This window comes from Hyperolius riggenbachi, chromosome 2, assembly GCF_040937935.1.
Source record: "Hyperolius riggenbachi isolate aHypRig1 chromosome 2, aHypRig1.pri, whole genome shotgun sequence".
In the NCBI taxonomy this organism is placed as follows: Eukaryota; Metazoa; Chordata; class Amphibia; order Anura; family Hyperoliidae; genus Hyperolius; species Hyperolius riggenbachi.
The window spans coordinates 508,008,956-508,032,057 of NC_090647.1; the positions used below are offsets into that span (position 1 = coordinate 508,008,956).

General features: G+C 40.3%; 1 protein-coding gene across 4 annotated transcripts in view; it reads left to right on the forward strand.

The window, feature by feature from the left end:
* The window catches only part of GBE1 (1,4-alpha-glucan branching enzyme 1), a 202,961-nt gene that overhangs the window by 97,505 nt on the left and 82,354 nt on the right, over window positions 1-23,102 (forward strand). The gene's annotated exons all lie outside the window — the stretch shown is intronic.

Genomic DNA, 23,102 nt, shown 5'->3' on the forward strand with positions numbered 1-23,102 from the left:
TAATTCTACGTAAGCTTTAGGCTGTATTCACAGCGGGACGTTGCGTTTTAATGCAATGTTAAAGTTGCAACTTGTCTGCGTTAAGAGGTAACGCACTGCAAGCAGTGAGTTACCACAACGCAACCTTTTTTTTAATGCAACTTTAACGTCGCACTGTGAACGGCCCATAGGCGGTAAGCTGCGTTATAAGACTTTATAACGTGTGACCATAACGTCCCACTGTGAATGGGACCTTAAAGAGGAACTTCAGCCTAAACAAACATACTGTCATTAAGTTACATTAGTTATGTTAATTAAACTAGATAGGTAATATAATCTCTTACCCACCCTGTTTTAAAAGAACAGGCAAATGTTTGATTTCATGAGGGCAGCCATCTTTTTGGTTGAAAGGAGGTGACAGGGAGCATGAGACACAGTTCCAACTGTCCTGTGTGCTGATCACCCCTCCCAGTTTCTAAGCAACTTGAATAACCTAGGAAACCCGGTCATGCTTTGCACAGCATCAGGGGAAAAAAGAATGGGCGGTTTTCTTTGATGGGTGGAGCTTAACTAAAAATGCAGCTAAAATGATGCTTTGGTTAGAAAAACAAAATTCTGATGCTGTGAAACTGTTAAAGAAACACCAAGCCTTTACAGTTCTGCTGAGTAGATTTTTAGTCCAGAGGTTGACTTTAAGGTCTCTTTATAATGTTTCAGTCCTTTAGCTTTGGATCTTTATAATAAGGTTCCTTTGCTACAAACTCAACAACCTGGCACTTCACAGCTGCTGCTTCTGTCTTACTCCTTAAAGCGGAGTCAAACACTTGCTCATTCCTGTCTGCATTAAAGCCTTGCTGATCTGACATGATAGATAGATATATATATATATATATATATATATATATATATATATATATATATATATATATTTGCAAGTGCTAAAAATCTAGTACTGTTGTTTATGCAAATGAGGCAGGCTATCATCAATCCAATTCGGCTCTCCTGAAAAGTAAATAGAAGGCAAAACACTTTTTTGGCTGAGAGAAGACTGCGGATACATTTTTATCGCTGAAAAGTTCAAATGGTCATTGCTAGTGATGGTCAATGGGATGAAAATAATTTTAAGTTGATGCAGGATTACCATATGCAAGTTTATGCAGCTTGAAAAGGGACCAATCAAATCCTGCTAAAGCGTCCTTTTCATGTCTGCTGTGCATGACACTGCATTGCTCTGCACTGTTACGTGATGAGGTTGGAATCCATTTGTAATCAATGTGGGATGGTTCCACCACCCCATCTGTATAATGAGCAGGAGTGACACTTGATTTCCCAGAGAGCTCTGGGGTAAAATGCTTTGTGGCACAACACATACCAATACATAGCAATATATAGTTTAAGAACTGTTTCCGATGTTGAAACCAAGAACATTACAAGAAAAAGAACATCCTGAATAATGTATAAAATTCTTTTGTATGTCATTACATTTCCACTTTGCATATTCTCGAATATGCTCTTTGTGTTTGCTTGTTGTTTTTCTGTATTCCAGAGGTCTAGTGGTAAAAGCAAGTGTCCCCTCATCCAAGTACTCACCACTCCAGTGGCCTATTTGGCAGTTGGTGGGTGCTTTGAATGTATGGTAACTGCTGTACAAACACTATGACCAGCCATGAGGAGAACATGAACCATTGCAGTCAGTGTTTAATGTGTGATAAGCAGGTGGCGGCTGGAACATCTGTGTGAATTAACCCGCAGTGACATGAATTGTTCAGTGTACTCTGTACAGCTCTGCGGAAAATGTCAGTGCCATGTAAATGAATAATAAAAATAACTAGTAAAAAAAGTCAGCATAGTTCTTGACCCTTTCCACTTTATAAACATTGCTTTGACAACTTCAATGTTCCAAAGTGTATTCATTTCACATGAACTGTTTTAATGTTCTTTTTGGGAAAAGCCAGTATGTTAGCAACGTTCTTAGAAACACAAAACTGCTGTAGTGCCACTCCGGAAGAAGCAGGGATTTTTGGCGCCGCATAGCGCTGAAGTTTGGCTCGGCTATAGTAGTAATGCTATAGTCTGCAACCGCGCACAGGTCATTTGGAATTACTTCTCCCTCTGAGTTACGACGACTCGGTGGGGGAATAGTATTTAACAACTCCTGAATTTGTGTGGCAGCAGGGTGAGCCATCATTGGGCTCACCGTCCGCCAAAAAGCCCTGCCGCCGAAAAGCCATGTATGCCGCTCCAGACCCCGCATCCACCCCAGCTTAACCCTAGGATTGTAATGAACATTCTGCAAGCCATTTGTTTCCTGTACACAAAGACATGGAGATAAAGGTATTTTGATGGTGCCCGGCTTTTGTTTGCTTTTGCCTTCTTATACTTTGGACTCCGTAACGGATGACCGGATTGCACGCCGAGAGCATGTCCAGCCAGAACCACTATGCTTCTGACACAAGGGTGAGTGCACAAGGGTGAATGCTTCCATCTTTATACTGTACGTTAAAACGCTTTTTGCAATTGACAGCCACAGTACCTGAAGTGTACAAGATACAGAGGCGCCAAAAGAATAAAAGGTAATTAAATGAACTTAAAAAAACCAACTGGTTAAACAGAGGAGGCAGCGGTGGTCTTACCCCCTCCAAACAGACACAGGCAAGGACTGCGATTCAGACAGTCAACAATTTTTATTTGGAACTCCAGAAAACAATGCAACGCGTTTCACGGGCCATACATCCCGCTTCTTCAGGCAAAATACAGTAGGAGTCACAGCTGCAGAAAATACACAAACAGACAACCAGAGGCATAAAATCGTCAAAGTGCTGATATGAATACGTAAATTTACATTTTGCATTACATTTTAGTGACAAGTTGTGCGCGGGTTATAAATATTAGTTTCAAACTGATAGTAGTCTCAAAGGTATGCTTGACAGCTATAGAATGAGTAGGGGGAATGTTAAAGGTGCATTGTGCTGAACAGAGTTAGACCAATGATAAATACAAACAAATATGCAAATACATAAAGTAAAAATTGGCTGGGTTTGCTGCTGGTTGTTGCGGACATCATGCAGAACAACAGTGAATAGTGGGTGAAATTGGGAGAAAGAGTTGACGTGGGCTAGAGGAGGAGGAGGAACGGAGGGTGTTGGAATGGCTAAAAAACAGGTGGGGTGTTTTTGGCAGCAAGTAAACAAAGGTATAAGGAGAAGGCAGACTTACCATCTGTATTATATCAGCAAGCTCGGCGCCTCTGTAATGCCAGAGGACACCTGAGTTCATTAAGTAGCATGGATCAGTATGAGGAATGTGAGTGCTTCCGGGCGGAAGTGTGTCGTAGAGGGGCGGGGCCATCATGTGTGTATACTTTGTAAATTTTGTAAATAAAGTTGAAGAAGAAGAAGAAAAAAAAAAAAGGAAACTGTTAGAAAAATTAGTTTCGAACTGATGGAAGTCTCAAAGGTATGCTTGACCGCTTTAGAATGGATAAGGGGGGATGTAAAAAGTTGCATTGTACTGAACAGAGTAAGACCAATGATAAATACAAACAAATACAAGTATTCAACATAAACATGGTAGAAAGACATGTAAAATGCATAAAATGTATAAAAATCTAAATAAAAGTTGTATATCATAAAATTAGAATAAACATATACATTATTAGAAGGATAAAAGAGAGGACTATTAAAAGACTGAACGGATTAGGTAAAGTGCTTAATGTATTTTTTCAAGTACTTTATTAAGACCCTCAGGAACCAAAGTCCTGAGGGTCTGTATCCAATACATTTCCAGTTTTTTTAGGGTAACAGAGGCTGCCGAGGCACTGTCGTTGATCTGATCAATGAGAGTGATGGTGAAGGTGTCAGGGGTGCCAGACCCAATTCAGCTTCCCCACCTGCCCGTACAAACCCCCAAAAAAGACCATTTGACGAATTAAGCAGTCCAGAAGGTTCGGCCAATGTGCTCGAGACGGCAGAGCAGCCCCCCCAACCCCCCCCCGACCCAAAACAAAAAAACAGCCAAATTACCTTCCTTAGATCACACTATAACCCCACGGCCCTTTCCTTAAATGTCATCAACAAGCATACCCTTGACATTTCCTCCCCCCTCCGAATTCAGGATCTCACAGATTAGTCTGTGTGACACTGAACCCCCCTCACCAAAACCTGCTTTCCCCACCAACCCTCGGCCGCTAAAAACTCCAAAAATTCCGATCCCCAATACTATCCAAACCTCTATGAGGTCTTTCCTAAAACCCATTAATGTCCTATCCCATCCAGCCCCCTCTTTACAACAAGAACCCAATATATCTGAGCTGTCTTTTTTAGACCTTCCTACATCCCTAGCGCAGGAGACAAACAGTCCGCCTATCCACATGACATCCAATCACATCCCGCACCATCCCATAGTTCAGCCGCATCCAGACAATTCCCAGAACATGATCCACCACCCACACTAACCATAGACCAACCCATTACCTCCACCCGGAGAAAAAAAGGGGCTCCAGAGGTAAAGGCCAAAATAAACAACATAACAAACATAACACTAATTCCCTCGCTCCCACCAGCAAATGCATATTCAATCTCTCTGAGCACATACTCACTCAACATGAAATAAGTCTTCTGGACAAAGGCCTATCATTCTGTCCAACCAATTCAATCAATATGTTTGAATTATTTTCAGATCTTAACTCATATATCAGAAAACTCACTCTCAAATGCCACTTTGCGATTGAGAAATCAGACACTTCTCTCCTCTGTACCCCTCATCATTACTGCCAACGACTCAATTGCCATCACTACATCCGATCCCAATGAGATACATTTGGAAACATTCATCACCACCCAACTGAAAGGACAGTCCCGATTCTATCCTACAGCCTCTAAGGGCCATTACATTGAAACGTTTTATTCCCTCGTTATGGATGATCTGCGTACCCTGCAAACACAAACTCACACCACAAAACCAAACCTTACCCCCAACGAACATACAGCTCTTAAAACACTACTCCGAAACCCCAATCTGGTCATCAAACCTGCGGACAAGGGCGGTGGTATAGTTATTCTCAATAAATCTGATTATCTTGACGAATCCCTCAGACTTCTTAATGATCGCAACCACTACAACCGACTCACTTCCGACCCCACAACAGCCCTTAACAATATTCTCAAACAGTTCATCAATCAGGCCTTCTTCCAGAACATCATTACAAAAAACGAATGCAATTTCATCATTAACCAACACCCCGCTACCCCCTTTTTCTATCATCTACCTAAAATCCACAAACCGCTACATAAACCGCCCGGAAGACCCATCATTTCCGGTATTAATTCCATGACCAGTAATCTCTCCCGGTTTATTGATAAACATCTACAGCCACTTGTCATCAACCTCCCATCCTATTTAAAAGACTCTTACCACCTCACACAACTATTATCCCAGATCACCTGGTCCTCTGAATACAGTTGGTTAACCTGTGACATTACATCCTTATATACAAATATTCCACATCAATTCGGCCTTTCTGCTATTCAATATTATCTCCCCACTATTCCCAATATGCCCCCCTTACAACAACAGTTCCTTCTGCAGTGCATTGAGTTCATTTTGAACAACAACATTTTCACATTTAATGACTGTATTTATCATCAGGTTAGCGGTACAGCTATGGAGAGCTCTTTTGCACCCTCGTACGCTAACCTGACCATGGTATTGATTGAAACAACATTACTCAACAATGATCACCCGTTCAAAAACAATATAATCCTATATAAACGCAATATTGATGATCTATTTTTCATTTGGAAGGGTGATACCACCCTCATTCCTGATTTCATATTATTCCTCAACAGTAACAAAGCCCGACTCAATTTTACTGCCCAACACCACCCTACCACAATCAACTACCTCGACTTTACTATTTCCATAGTTAACAACTCCATACAAACCAAAACATATTTCAAAACAGTAGACTCCAACAATTTCATTCATTTCAGCAGTTTTCACCACCGCCCTTGGACCCAGAATACCCCATATAGACAGTTTAAAAGGATTTTTAGAAACTGTTCCGATATCAATGACTACAATACTCAATCCGATATTCTTGCAAAAAAATTATCTGAGAGAAAATACCCCAAGAAGCTGATCCGCGATGCACGGCATAAGGCCAAAATCCAACCATCCACTACAAAAACCATCTCCAATCCTACCACTGACAATAACCCTCAATCTAGATTCATCACAAAATACTGCAAATAACACTCAATCTTTAGATCTATTTTACATAATCGCTGGGAAATCCTGCTCCAGGACCCCTACCTTAAACCCCTATTACCTACCCGACCGCAAATCACCTATAGGAGAGCACCCAACCTCCGCGGCCTGTTAGCTCCCAGTAAACTTCGCAACCATCCTCCCTCCGCCTCTTCCAGTACACTTCCCCCCCCCGGCTCCTGGGCCTGTAACCACACCCGCTGTTTAGCCTGTCCTTTCATTACCAACACCGTCAGCTTCAGTTCTCACACCACAGGTACTCAATACCAAATAAAAAAACATATCTCATGCCATTCCAGATGTATCATCTATCTCATTTCCTGTTCTTGCCGTCTCCAGTATATTGTCAGAACCACACAAGAAGCCCTTAGTAGGATAGGACAACACAAAAGGAATATCCTCAAACACTTCCCTTTGCACAGTGTCTCACGTCACTTTCACCACGCACACGACGGCACCCCTGACACCTTCACCATCACTCTCATTGATCAGATCAACGACAGTGCCCCGGCGGCCCCTGTTACCCTAAAAAACCTGGAAATGTATTGGATACAGACCCTCAGGACTTTGGTTCCTGAGGGTCTTAATGAAGTACTAGAAAAAATACATTAAGCACTTTACCTAACCCGTTCAGTCTTTTAATAGTCCTCTCTTTTATCCTTCTAATAATGTATATGTTTATTCTAATTTTATGATATACAACTTTTATTTTGATTTTTATACATTTTATGCATTTTACATGTCTTTCTACCATGTTTATGTTGAATACTTGTATATTTGTTTGTATTTATCATTGGTCTTACTCTGTTCAGTACAATGCAACTTTTTACATCCCCCCTTATCCATTCTAAAGCGGTCAAGCATACCTTTGAGACTTCCATCAGTTCGAAACTAATTTTTCTAACCGTTTCCTTTTTTTTTTTTTTTTTTCTTCTTCAACTTTATTTACAAAATGTACAAAGTATACACACATGATGGCCCCGCCCCTCTATGACACACTTCCGCCCGGAAGTACTCTCACATTCCTCATACTGATCCATGCTACTTAATGAACTCAGGTGTCCTCTGGCATTACAGAGGCGCCGAGCTCGCTGATATAATACAGATGGTAAGTCTGCCTTCTCCTTATACCCTTGTTTACTTGCTGCCAAAAACACCCCACCTGTTTTTTAGCCATTCCAACACCCTCCGTTCCTCCTCCTCCTCTAGACCACGTCAACCCTTTCTCCCAATTTCACCCACTATTCACTGTTGTTCTGCATGATGTCCGCAACAACCGGCAGCAAACCCAGCCAATTTTTACTTTATGTATTTGCATATTTGTTTGTATTTATCATTGGTCTAACTCTGTTCAGCACAATCCACCTTTAACATTCCCCCTACTCATTCTATAGCTGTCAAGCATACCTTTGAGACTACTATCAGTTTGAAACTAATATTTATAACCCGCGCACAACTTGTCACTAAAATGTAATGCAAAATGTAAATTTACGTATTCATATCAGCACTTTGACGATTTTATGCCTCTGGTTGTCTGTTTGTGTATTTTCTGCAGCTGTGACTCCTACTGTATTTTGCCTGAGGAAGCGGGATGTATGGCCCGTGAAACGTGTTGCATTGTTTTTTGGAGTTCCAAATAAATTGTTGACTGTCTGAATCACAGTCCTTGCCTGTGTCTGTTTGGAGGGGGTAAGACCACCGCTGCCTCCTCTGTTTAACCAGTTGGTTTTTTAAGTTCATTTAATTACTTTTTATTCTTTTGGCGCCTCTGTATCTTGTACACTACATTGATCCACCCTGGGTGGAGGGTTGTTACCCTATTTTCCTGTCTACAGAGAGCGACTTTTTATTCCTGAGTGGGGTCAGGATTGTTCTCCCCACCTGCCTATACAGTGGTTGCCTATTGGTAACCCTGGTTTGTAAGTATAATTTTAACTTCTCATTTATTTTGTTGTCCCCAAGACTAATTACACTATTGGGGCTCTTGGTGTCCCTCTGCTTTACAGTACCTGAAGTGCCAAGCATACATTCTACTTTTCACATTTTTTTTCTTTAAAATATGACCAGGATCTAAAGCCTCAGTTTTCAACACTTAGTATGCGTACCTCAAAAGGTATGCATGTAAGACTTGGGGATGGGTGGTACTTAAACCTTTCACAGTCAGCCCTTTACAGCAACTTCCTATACTATGTACTGAGCAAAATTTAAAGAGACCTTGACTCAAAACTCACAGCCAGCAGCTAACACCACATGCCACAATAAATGAGATTGTTGGTGCTACATACCCAACAGGCATGTGGGTAAAGCCCCTCTGTCGACATCAAGGCCAAGCTCCTAAAGGGGTCCCTACACTAACAATGGATGCAACCCACATCCTACCCATACAATGAGCATATCCATGATTGGATACATGTCTGATATAGGATAAAAAGCCTAAGATAAACTTACCTGAGGTCACCCACAGGACACTGGGCACCTAACCTTGTAGGGTGCAGTCTGACAGCATTATCGTCTGTTTTTAAATAATAATGAAAAATGGAGAAGAAAAATCTACTCTGTATATACTCAAGTACAAACTAAAAATGTGTATGTTCCTAAAATGCCCTCCAAAACATGTTGGTTCATACTCAAGTGACAAGATTGTGTCTCCTGTCCCATTCAGTAACATGTGGCATCGTCTGTCCGTAGCCTCCTTATGTCCAAGGACATACATAGGGAGTCTAAAGAAAGATGCTGTCACACAGTGGTAACAGAGGCACGGTGCGAGAAGAGGAGCCAGCAATAGACCGGTTAATTGAGCTTGCGATCTCCATGCTCATGCATGATTAACAGCTGTTTTGGAGAAATGCACTGTAGGGGCAGTTTCTACTACCTCGTACTGCTCTGCACTCTTAGTTCTGGGCATGCGTATTGAAGATGCGCCCCTAATTCATTATATGTGACGCCAAAGACCTCTGCAACCATGCCTCCTTGTAATGCTATACTTAACGGCAGCCATTTTTTGTACTAACAGTAGCCATGTTGTATAGATATGGTCTCTATATTGCATCTGTTGATTTAGAGATATAGATAAGATAGGACTCTGGTTTAGTTCGAGCTATTATGTTTTGTATTAAGAAGATCTGGTTAAGCTCAAAGGGAGTGCATAGAACTAGATGGCTTGCCGTGGTTTTCTATGGACCGGGAGAGGTATAAAAGATCTGGCCATCGTCTCTAACCCCCATTCAGACTTGGTCACTCTTGACTTTGGTGATCACAAGGTATACTTGCTTGGAGGGTGCTATCTAATCGTGTGGAAGAAGGGGTTACTTCCGCAGTGCTTTAAAGAGAACCTGAACAGAAAATGAAAAGTCAAATTAAACCTAAACATGCCATACTTACTTCCCGTGTAGTCTACTCCTCAATCCGTTTCTCCTCTCATGAGTACTGTTAGTCCACTGTGATCAATGGAATTCTCTGTCCTCCATTTTGAAAATGACCATTACCCCATAACAGCTTCCTGTCTGGTCAGTACACTGTTAAACTGTAATCTCACCCACTTCAGCCATAGAGAAACATAGACCTTGCTCATTCAGTTGTAACTGACAGCTGCTGATATATAACTGACAGCAACTGGTATATTTCAGTTCTGACAACATATTGTCAGAACTGGAAGGGATCACTGTAAGAAGAAAATGGCAAGCTTCTGAGAGGAACTGGTAGTGAGGTAAGTATGTAATATTGATTTGCAGGTACATTGTGTTTATTTTAAATAATTTTACTCTCTTCAAGTCCCCTTTAACGATAGATGACCACTGCAACTCAGGCACAGGTGATGTTTTGATTTTTATTTGATTTCTCATTGTAATTTGATTTTTTGTCTTTTATATTACTTTGTGTCTTGATATATTATAACATCGTCTCTGTATTAATAAACTTGTCATCTTATTATGTTCATTGAGAATGTATCTGGTATTTGGAGAAAATATAAAGAACCTGCAATTGCTACCTGTTCAAGTGGTGTCACTTTTCCTGTAGCAATACACTACTACAGACTTGGAGGCTAGGGCGGGGATCTCTCAATCTGCTTCCATGCCAAATTGCAGATTTGGGATTCCTATTTTGGGAACCAGCATGGCTGAGGATCTGCAATTTGGTAAGGAGGTTGAGGGATTTCCTCCATACCCTCCAAATTTGGGGTCTGTACAAAACATGGGTGCGGAGGTTCTGTGTCTTTAAATATAATGAATTGAGGGTGCCTCTTTACAGTGTAGCCAATTCACCGCTTAGTAGTGGAGGCTTTATCTTTGGGGGAAGGGGCTAGGAATGCGGGGAGATTATCACATACTGCAGACATTTGGATACCCAGTAACCCTCAGGAACTCTTAAAACGCCCCTCATCTGGTGCTTGGTGATAATTCTACCCCCCCCCCCCTTTTGCCCTTAAAAAATGACCGTGGGAACCTTTCACTAAAATACAGCACGAGTGAGCACCATGACACACCCCCACCGTGTCCGCACTCACCCAGATAACCTCCTTCAGTCTCTGGAGGTAGGATTTACAGCATGTAGGGGGTTTAACGAATAGGGTCCAGTAGCCTCCTTTTCACCAATAAACTGTGGGGCTAAAGAAATCTTGATAGTGTAAAACCCTTTTTTTATTATAAAAATATAAAAACCGGATTGCACTCACACTTTGACTTGTAAGATCGCGCTATAACAATGTTGGGTCCCCGGGGTCTTCCAGCGTGTGCACCGATACTTCCTGGTATGCCGACAGCGTCTACTCTAGTGTAGCTCCGCCCTACGCGTTTTGTCAAAGGTCGGACTCATCAGGGGCCCCTGATAAGTCCGACCTCTGACAAAACGCATAGGGCGGAGCTACGCTAGACGCTGTCGGCATACCAGGAAGTACCGGTGCACATGCTGGAAGACGTGGAGATTGAGGCGGTTGTCACCCGGGGACCCAACATTGTTCTGGCGCTATCTTACAAGTCAACAAACTGTGAGTGCAATCTGGTTTTTATATTTTTATAATAAAAAAGGTTTTACACTATCAAGATTTCTTTAGCCCTGCAGTTTATTGGTGAGAAGGAGGCTACTGGACCCTATTCGTTAAACCCCCTACATGCTGTAAATCCTACCTCCGGAGACTGAAGGAGGTTATCTGGGTGAGTGCGGACACGGTGGGGGTGTGTCATGGTGCTCACTCATGGTGTATTTTAGTGAAAGGTTCCCATGGTCATTTTTTAAGGGCAAAGGTGGTGGTAGACATCGATGCTCATAACCGTATTACACTATCTGCTTTTCTTTTTCTCCTGCCTTGCATGACGTGTTAACCTAAAGTGGAGACGGAATGGGAAAGAATCTGAAGCACTATTGAGGCTAAACATATGGACTTCTGATTGTTCTTTGTGTGGACATTTTGTTTGGTTCTCACAGGTTTGACTCTTAATTTAATATGTCTGGAGCGCGGCTTTAATTGGTAACATTGATTTGTGACTTCTCTACATCAGAAGGTTTAAGCGTGCACCATGTCTAAGGAAACTGTTATTGTGTATGACCCCTAAGCGCAATTTTAGCGATTGGTTTATAATTCTACACCCGCTGAACCAAAGTTGTTTGCAGCATTTGAAAAACAATAGATTTTGCTGTATTGGATGTCAATTGTGTGCAAGAATGTAGCCAGATGTTTAGCGACCCACATCAGGCGTTTTGCCCGATCCATCCGGCAAGTCAATTCAAACGACTGTTGGTCAGATATCATGCAGTCGGCCACGTGTGTACAATGTCCTTTGTACTGAATGCACGCATGCCATGCATAATGTCGTTTCCATTTGCAAATGCTGTATTTAAATGAGTTGGTTGATTTGCAATAATGAATGGAGGAAACGACAAGTCTAACATCATCGCCAGTAATGTCATTTCAGCGACGTTGGTTGTCTGTTTTCAGCAACTTGTGTAACTAAAATCCTGTCCAACATTGTTTGAAAACTTGGTTGGACAGATCACAAGATTCATGTCATAACTTTCCACAGAAATAATTAACAGATGATTGTCCACAAACTAGTGGCCCTTCTTGGCATGACAGTAAAGTATCATAGATACCAACAGACCTAGTAGCTAACTACATGGGGGGGAAAATACAGATAGGAAGTAAACATTGTTTTTTATTTTTTGTTTTACCTTTAAGACTGAAGTTCCATTAAAAGTTACTTTACTCTTCTGAACTTTCAATAACTCCCATTTGAAGTGGGCCAAACCAATTTCCTTGTAATTCCATAATTCCATATCTGTCAAAAGCAATCTGCTCATCATGACTCGGAGTTGTCAACATTTGTTTTCTTTTGTTCCGGCAAATGCAGCGATGTACTTAAAATATAAAAAAAATAAAAAACAACAAAAAACCCGTAGTAGCTGCATGTAAGTCAAGCAGAGCACGCATAATGAGATTACTTGCAAAGTACGTTAAGGGAAAGAGCTCATCTCTTATGGTGCTTACACACTGCCTGGAAATATTTAAGACATCTAAATCTTTTAAGGCGTTCATTGTTAAATGAGTGTGAGATGACAAATAGCCCTTGTGTATCACTTCGGTGTTTTACAGGGAGGAATGAGAAGCCCGCAGTCTACCTTTGATGATGGTAATAGCCTTGTGTGTCTTTCTTTTGTCCTCCTTGCGTGTATTGTACAACTTAAGAATTTTGTTTTCCGGAATAAAGAAAGAAAAATAATAGAATTTGCTCAACAAGTAATATGCTCACTACGAAGTTGGGATTTTTAAGGTGTCAATATTTGTGCTTGAAGTTAAATGGTACATGTACTCATAAGTACTCTTTCCAGTTGAGAATTATGCTGTAAATCATATTAAAAAATGTATGTAAAAAGGCATGTAGTATGGTTGTTAGAGCCTCCTTGGATTTGTTGCTCCTGAGGCTGGCATGTTGTCACAGCCATCTTGCTGTAAGATTTCTCTTGCTTCTCTAGACTGCTTTTAGGAGACCAACTTAGTCTTCATGCCCAGTAATCAAGAACAGATGTAGTCAAGCATAGTTTCAATATTATTATTATTGCTTATAATTTATATAGCACAATCAACTCCTTCAGCGCTTTACACAGGATATGGTCTTGTCACTAGCCATTCGTCAGAGGGGCTCACAATTTAATCCATATCATAGTCTCGCTAGTAATTACGCTTGTTTGGGGGGAAAGTCCTTTAACTCAACTGTATGTTCTTTGGAATGTCGGAGGAAATGGCAACTATTGCAGTAGTAGGGATAATTTGTGCACAACTTATGCTGAAGCTAACGCCCTCCTTTACTGTACCTGTATTGAATGCAAGGTGTGTAATCTGCCTGTCATTTGAGCTCTGCATACTTGTGCAGGTAGTCAATTCAGGTGCAGCGTCTGTTTGGAAGCACTGCCATTTCCTTCTGCTGTACAAAACTTAAGTATACTTCAGGGTAGCTGCCTCCGTGGGTGTCAGCTTGCATTTAAATTTTAGAATTTAGATTAGTGTTAGCACATAATTTGCATTTGATTTGTATTCAAGGTGTGTATTTAGCCTCAAGGGGCTGGGCACATCTCTGGAGCTTTCACTTCACTTGCAGCCTGTGAGCGCTGCTCATTGCTTGCTGTCTTTTGAACAAATATTGCAGGAACCCCGCAAAAACACAGAGAACATGCAAACTCCGTGCAGAGTGTGTCCTTTTCCTTTTTGGAACTAGGGAGCAAGCGCTGCAAGGTGAGAGTGCTGTCCACTACTCCACCGTGCTCCTGCATGTCTGATTGCTAATGGCCTCCCTGTGGATTTCAGAGACTCTTGTATACACATTTAAAACGGACCCAAACTAATATGATCCTCATTGGGGCATGCAGGTTCCCAAAATACTGGCCAGCTGATAAATAAAATAAAAATGGCTTTATTGGCATGACCCAGATTCATATAGGATTTGCCAATGCAAGGGGAAATGGGGAGCATGGGAGGTGGTGTGGTAGGAGTCCAATGGGTAGGCAGCCCATGGACATTTTTAGTTTAATTTATGCTCCTCTCAGTCTGTAGCATGCTGTAACATGGAGCCAAATGCAATTCATTTTTTCTCCTGGGTGTTCCCCTAGGTGATATTTTCATTCCTTATCTAAAAATGACTTTTAAGCCACCAGCTTAAGAAAATACTCAAAATAATTTTGATAGTACTTTTTCACTCACTTTTTAGTACTTTTTTAGTTGTAAAGTGCTTGAAAGTTATTTTAAAGAACAAGCGACACCCATGCTAACCTAGAAATAAAAAACACATATATAAGTAGATAAATACTACTTCCATAACAGATGTATTGTGCTATCCACATAATGATTCCTGTGAATTTTATAAAGGAAAAGCAGAACATCCTATTCTAGGCAGTGGCCATCTTGCCAAGCTAATGCTGACATCATATCCTCCCTGACTGTTGTTTCCCCCCCTCCCTTCTCTTGCTCATTGTGTATTCATTAGCTGCCCTCCTCCCAGAGTCTTTAGACACTCCCACTGAGGTGTATACTAGAAACTGCACTGTTTTTTTTTTTTTTTATTATTATTATTATTTACACATCCAATCGCTGAGTCACCTCAGCCTTGCTTTTGTAAACACAAGTGATCAGAGGGTGTTTCTGATAAGCAGCTAGGCAGGGAAATAAATGGAATATATTATAGATAAAAAGAACACCCAGCATTCAACTGTTTGGCACTAGGGCCAGTGCTCCTAAAGTCTGTGATAACTATAAACCATAATGGCAGAAAAAAGTTTTGAATGCAGGATTAGCATCTTTATCACTTAATACACTCAGACCAGTTGCTGTTGAAACCGCTTGAAAGAGAAAAAATGAAAAAGTATCTCCTAAAAGATAACTTAGAAGAAAAAAAGTGAATTGCATATGGCCCATAGTGTACAGTGATTGTCATGGTGGATTCCTCTTCTCCGGGTAAAATGTAGAGTTTTCTCTCATCCTCTTTGTGGAAGTCTGGAAATCGTTCCATCAGTTTCATGTCAGAAGTTCTTATTGGTATGGAGGTTTGACACTGGTGGACCTATACCACAGCGACTTTACTACCTAGTAGTACCGGTAGTTGATCAAATGCAAAGTCCAAAGCGATGACTGTTGTAGAAACTTACAAAATGTTTTTCACATTGGTATTAAAGGGTGCGGTTTTGTATTTTAATTTTATAAAGCCCTTGCCATATCCTTTCTCCTCACAGATGTAGGTACATCCCAACATTAAAGACATTTGATGGTCAAAATCATATTGCAGGATACTTGTCTCTTGAAGGAAGACAGAAGACATTGATTATCCTGCTGCACACAAGAGTACCTTATAGTATTTTGGGTCTTTAGCTGCTGTGTCAATGTGATTGGGATTGTTAAAAAGCCAGAGTTTGGGACTTCATCCCCTTGAAGTTTTGAAATCTGCTCTCAAAATGTTCATTACGGAAACCTGCTTTGGGGACCAACAGATCAAAGTTTATAGTGTTTCCACTATCTCTCATCTCAAAGAGTCCTCTGCAGCTTTCAAAATGAGTCAAGTTATTCTTCTTCATCAGAAAAAAAAAGTCTTCAACAAGTTAAGCTTGTTCCTGAATGCTGAAACATGGCTTTGCAGCTGACTCACATTTTGATCTCTTCCTTGCAAACTTAAATTCAGAGAATTTAAAAGCTGAGTGATAGCAGTCAAAAATGAAAGGGAAATTAGAAAGTTGACATCAGACTTTCAAGTAATGTAGGCTCGCGTTTAATTTCTAAGTACAGACATATTTCTTTTCTAAGTGAAGATAATCTCTTTAGGCGCTTCTCTGCACTGAGCCACCTGACATTTGTATGCAGAAGTAAATTCCCAAAGGCAGCATCTGGTTATTTAAGGAAACTTTTTAAACCTTCTTTGTGCTAGGACCCAGTTACAGTTGCTAATCAGGTTGGTCACCTTAGTCTTTATTTCTGCAGCTTTGCCTATTAGCTTGGAAGGCACAAGCAAAGCTACCTGATGTAAAAGAGACAACGATTTTACCCCTTGAGGGAAAAAACACAGATACAATGGGAGCCCAATAGTGCAATATGCCACTAAAGTTAATGAGTGAAAAGGATGGGATTGTACTCACAAAGGTGGTTTGCGAGAATGGACAACCAAACCACATCAGGCAGGTGGTGAATTATAATCAGTTTCCACTTGGGTGTTGGGGGTGGTCACTCTCTGGTGCTGATCATGGCCAAGCCAAAGACCCTCCTTTATTTCACTACTTTTTTTTCCTTTAACCACTTCCCTACCAGGGTCATTTTCACAGTTCAGCTCAGCTCTGATTGCTTTGGCAATAACTTTATAAATATCACAACTGAATGATAGACAAATAGAGAGAATGATGGACAAATTAGGCTTTTTGTGGCTATTTATTTTTATTAATGAACTTATTTTCTATGTATTTTTTTAAAAGGAAAAAGTGTAAAAATACACAATTTATTTACTTTTATACATTATAGCTTTAATGTAAATGGCTTCTATTGTACATTAAACCCACACATTTTATTTGTCTATCTCTCCTATTTATTTAAAAAGTTCATTTGTTTTAATATGTATTAGTAGCACATTGTATATACCCTACTCTCTTGTTACATCTATCTGCTCCTGGAATATTTGTTTTACACTTGTTTACACATTAATCCTGCCTTTGAATTCCCTGGGAGGAAGAGATGGGTTTGCTGTAATTTCTTTACAAATGTGTAGCATTGTTATCAGCTCAGAGATAAATAAAAAGTGTTATCTAGTATTTTGTAGGGAGGGGAGTGCAGAGACTTATTTTCACGTCATGGGGCAGGAAGCGGTTAAAGCATACCTTAATTGACGTGACATGATGTGAAAAACAAGGGTACATATAGTACCAATCCTAGTTAGAACTTGTCTGTGGTCACTTTTTCTGTGTTATGGTATTGCAAGGGTTAATAAATCAGTGTTTAAAGTGTAACATGTGATCTGATTAGATAAATGTGTGTATGTACAGTGCAAAACCTATCAATAACCAGGCTGTTTACTTGTTTAATTTTGCTGCCTGAAAAAGTTCTTTTTAGGCATGGAGTGACAGCTTCTTTCTTGCCGGTACCACATGAGCAAAGTACAGCCATAAAAGTTTTGTTGGCAGAATACAACTGAGAGCAGGAGGAGTTAAAAAAAAAGGTCAATGGTTTGTCTATTTTTATTTAGGGTTACTTAATAGGCTGCCACTGAAAAGAGACAACAAAACATTCAGTCTACTTTGTAAATGTTTAAGTTTAAATTAAAACCGTGAGTAGGACAAAGTCAGTTGATTCTCATCTGTTTATTTTCACCTTTGGTTCACTTTTAATGAGTCAGTTGCCTAACAGTGGAATGCAGAGCTGTTCTCCCGAAAAATATATAGAAGTCAAAACACTTGTATCTTCCTGAACAAAGAAAAGAGCATTTTTTTTTCCCTCTCTGTGTTGAGTGCTGATTTTAGGCCACGTTGACATGGCTGCTGTTTACACATAAGAATTACAGCCCTTAAAGAGAACCAGAGACGAAGCACCCTCATGTATGTATTACATTTATCAGTGGGAACATGACAGTAAACACCTACCCTGCTTTTAGTTTCATCTCTGCTAAATCTGCCTGTTATCAGCTCTGATAAGAATCCCCAACTAAGCATTCAGTCTAGGTTTGACCTGGAATCATTACAGCTGAGTCAGTCTTCTGTGAAGTCTTTTCAAGCCCAAGCCTTCCCCCTCCTGGCTCAGCTTTCCTGCTTTGCATATTGAAAGCTCTGATGGCATGGGAGGGGCTGCTGCTGTCGAGAAAGAAGCTCTGAAACAGATAAGCGTGGCTGTGGGATCTGTGTGCACTGTGCAGTTTCATTCCTATGAGGGACACTTCCTACAGGCAGCCACACAGCATACCAGAATAAAAAAACACAGATGAAAGCCTGCAGCAGCCCTGCCTGTATATAGTCTCAATGACTAGACAGCACATCCAGAACAGCTCATAACCTGGAAGCAGAATGGGTATGAGCCAGCGGCCATATTGGATTTTTCCTGGGGCAATAATGGATTAAAAAAACACTCAAAAAGGCACACCAGAGTGGCGAAATTATCAGGTAGCGCATTTATTCTTTACAAGCTATCGATTGATATGTTTTTGTGTGAAATGTTCATCTCTGGTTCCCTTAAAAGGGGAACATGAAGTGAGAGCAAATGGGGAACAGAGGCGCCAGCAGGGTGAAAGTGGATAAAACCTTTAAAATTTGCTTGGAGGAAGCGGTGGACTTGCCTCCATAAAGCAGACACGAAAGACTGTCTGTATAATAGTAATCACATTTATTATATAGTACCCCATGGGGGTACTATATAATAAATGTGATTACTATTATACAGACAGTATCGGAGCCAGCTAAACAAGCTCTCACAGGAGCTACAATTTATACAAGCAGTCACTCCTCAAAGGGCGGTCCATACAATAAGTAGTACAAATGGGAAAAATTTTAAGGAACATAGTACATGGAATCAATAATATCAAAAATGCGTAATTTCTTATTAAAAAAATGTTCGTATAAAAACAACATACACACCAACCTACCTATGAATAAGTAAACTAGTAATTGCTCGAGAAGGGAGACAAATATAAAGGATCTTCATAAATTGTAAAACAAACTGACGTCCCATCTAGAGTTGAGACTGTCAGGAATGCGAGTGCCAAGCGATTTGACTGCAAAAAACACAGAATGTGGACCCGTTGTTTGTCATTCAACAATCATTAGCACAGACTGAGGTCAACTGCTCGTCATTTATTTATTTATTTTTTTATTGCTGACCTAGTGATGCAGAATTCCTTCCGTAGCTTACCCATTGATTTGTGTGTGCTTATTACACAATAAATATGCACTTGCTCTTGGTGGTATTACATTTATATATTGATGTAATATGCAGCATTTTTCTTTTATCTCTGTAAACCGTTATGTACCCTTTACTGTATACCACCGCTCACCCAATCCCCCCATGCCATGCAGCCTCTTATCTCGTTCACCTAATTCCATATTGGCAAGTCAGATGCGACGCAGAAATTGCTTATAGATTTTTAGCATAGCCGCATAATGTCCTCGGCGATGGTTAATACATTCCAGAAAATCCTAGTTGTGTTTTCTTATTAGTGTTCTGATTTACAACATATTAATATGTGATGGCTTTATAGTGGATCGCCCCTACTGATCTATCATCTAAATTCAATGGGGCCGAGATAATTTATAACGTGCTAAAATATTGATCAGGCCTTTTCCTTCCCTCCCCTTCGCTCTGTCTCTGCTCATTGTCATTCCAGGAGGCAAAAGACCTTTCGCTACAGCAGGACAGTCGCGGAGTTCCAATAGGATTTTATTTTAATTCACTGAAGTGATACATGCAGACAGCCTCCCCCCAGGCCATACCTCCGCACAGTTCTTTACCATTTATGAGCTATTTATAAACTTGTACATCACATGTAGGTGTGACAATGTATTATCGGCAACAATTTTTTATTATGTATTTAGTTTAAATTATTTAGATTTTAGCATATTTACCTTTTAGATAAGCTTCTCTTTTTATCTGTACTTCATGTTGAAATTTTGCTTTTATTGCCTGTAGAGCAACAGCTACAGCTTATAGCGATAACGAGATTTATTCCAGGACTTCCAGGCAAAACATTAATGGCTCCTGTGCATTTTAGTTCAGTTTTTTTTTTTTTTTTTTTTTTTTTTGTAGATCTGCTGCTCAGACCTGTAATATAAAAAAATCATACTGAAGGACAAACTTCCATCTGTGTAATTCCCCCCCCCCCCCCCCCCAACAAAAATAATAATAATAATAATAATTCTAATAAGATGGTAGACTGAATACATACAACTCAATAATCCAGATCCAATACAGGAGTGAATCGTTATTTTACTTTTTCCACAACATCCTGTTTAAACTAAATAAAATGTAAGCATCTCTTGTATAAAGAGCTTTTTTTATTTTCTCTGGCATTGAACTTCTTTAGCTGACAGACTAAGGTGATTAGAGAGCAGGCTAAAAATGTTGTATAGTGCTGATATCACCAGTAAAATGGCAGCTCCCATCCATGCAGAAATCGGCTTAAAGGACCACTATAGCGATCAGCCCCGGTATCTGGCTAAGTCGGCTCCAGTCTGGCTCAGTGGCGTCAGCCGGGGTCTTCTTAGCATACGCAGATACCGGGGCAGATTACCGCTAAATAGAGGGCAGTGAGAGGACTGAGAGACGCATCCGTGCTTGTGTGGCTGGAGGAAGCTCCAGGTAAGTAAAAAAAAAAAAAAAATCTGTTTACATTGACCTCTCTGGTACTCCAAGTTTAAAAAAACAAATATCAAAGATTTTGTGTGAAATATGGGTATGGGTATTACTTTACCTTTGTTGAAAATCCTTTATATATACATTTTTTTTAATCCACGTGAGAAAACTCACCAAAATAGTTAATCACCTACCAAGTAAACCACATCTGTGGTCACCTTGCACCAGGACCTTAGACCTTCCCCCCCCCCCCCCCACATCCCCCAACATCCCCCAACACACACACACGCTTCTCTTCCTTCACTCTCAGTAGAACCAGAATGTCTGCTCTGTAGAGAGCTGGGTAGCTTGTCCAGTTAGGCAAATGATTCGCCTAAGCAGACAAATCTGGTATCGTTTAAAAGGAACTTAAAATGTCAGCCATCATATCCCTCTCACTTCACTTGTCTTTTAACTGTGGGCTGCTGGCAGTTAGTAATCTGTTAGTTGTATTATATTTGGCTGACCTCCTTCCCCTCCCCCCCCCCCCCGACTACCAGTCGGGGGGAGGGGGGGGTTGTCTGACTTCCTTTTAGGAGAGCTTAATCTTCATCAATAATTACTGCATTATACAACAATTGTATCTATCCTCCTTTTTTTTTCTTTCTCAATTTTTCATTTCCTTTGCTTAATGACACATTCATTGAAGTATGTCAGAGCTTAAATCTATGAAATATTGACCCTTTTTATCTCTTTACTGCTCTTAGAAGCCATTTACTGACAGAAAAGTGTTTTATGGCTGTAATTCCTTATTAGTGAGGGTTAATGCAGTAGTCCAACCAAGTTCCGATTCAGACAAAACTGTTACTTGCATACCTGATTTTTAACTCTCGGGCAGAGAAAGAATAAAGGGAACACAGTATAGCCATTTGTGTGCTTGGCACTGTACATTTACATGTCTATCTCATCATGTCACATGTCTATCTCATCATGTCACATGTCACATTGGTTGTCCTTTAATTTGGCATGTTCACATTATGAATTCACATAGTTACACACAACCATTTATGACTGGTTCACTTGAAGCCACTTCATTGAGGCCAACTTATTTTTTTCTTCTCCTCTTAGCCATGGTAAGACCAGTTATTCCTACAGTATATTTAATCAATACATCACATCATTCACTTACATTCACACCGCCACAGCCGGACTGACAATATGCATTCGCTCCGCGCAAACGATAATCCTGCTGAATTTAAAAGTAATCTACTCAGCGGAGCCCCAGTGTTCTACATGCTGCGTTTTCTGTTTATGAAAATACCTGCAATCCGCACCATCGGCGCTAGCCTCCCGCTATCTCATTTTAACAAATCCATAGGATCTTTATCAATTTAATTTGCAAGTGTGCCGTTAAAGTGACGTCTCCAGACAAAACATGGCCATAAAATTAGCCGCTTGATGGAAAATATATTTTTTCGTGGCGTCGAGACTTCACACACGGTTGTTAAACCATTACTGAAGCACTTTTTTATTGGTACACATTGTGATATTAATGACTTGCGTGCCATGGGCTCGCTGGATAGCAAGGGTTTATCATCCTGGATGTCCCAGAGATAAATCTATGTGTTTCTGCATTTTAACTGTCATTTTCTTTGAATTTCCATTCGCCGTACTTGTGTACGGCTTAACAGCTGCAGCTTGGCAGCTCTTTGAATACAAATAAAATAACCGTTTGTGATGTATTCTCGTATTGTTCTTTTATCTTGCTGTTTGCAGCTCTCTTAAAGTAAACTTGACTTAAATAGGTATTTCTAATCTTCTGATTCTCTGCTGTAGAACTACAGTAGTACATCTGTGAACTGTTGCATCTCTTTATTTTATTTTTTTTTTTGCCTTGCCTCTTATCACTTCACAATGCAATATTTTTTTTCCTTGCATAAAGAGGATGCCTTATCTCCTCACTGAGCTCATTGATGCAATACAGACCTAAAACTGTTCAGTAGAAAGAAGTTTTGAAATGTGTCTTAAAGTGCTAAGATGGCCATACACAAATCAAAGTAACGAGAAATTGTAATGACATTTAGTAGAGTTTTTGTTGAAACAGAGGCGCCAGTAGACAAGTATCGACTAAGAACAATCATTTATTTTTTACTCCAATAAAAGTGCTGCAACGCATTTCACGTGTCTGTAGCCCTCTTCCTCAGGAAAATATAAAATGGAGCACCTTAAAGGACAACAGAAGTGAGAGGAATATGGAGGCTGCCATATTTATTTCGTTTTAAGCAGTAGTAGAATGTAATACATTATTGAGGATGCCCATTCTATGTTCATTTTCCTGGTTTCAGGATCTTAATCAATCTCTTTCTCTTTATTTCTCCCAGACCTACCCGCCCCCTCGCTTAACAACGCCCCTAGCAACAGCATAACTACTACAGAGCAGTGAGACAGGCAGACAAAACTGAATCCCTGCCGTCTCACGCCCAATGATGGTATCCCTTCTGTAATGGTGCTACAAATAAACAAAATGGCCACCCTCAGGATAGGATAAGCAGCAATACACAGTGCTTTCATTAGCAGACATCCTCAT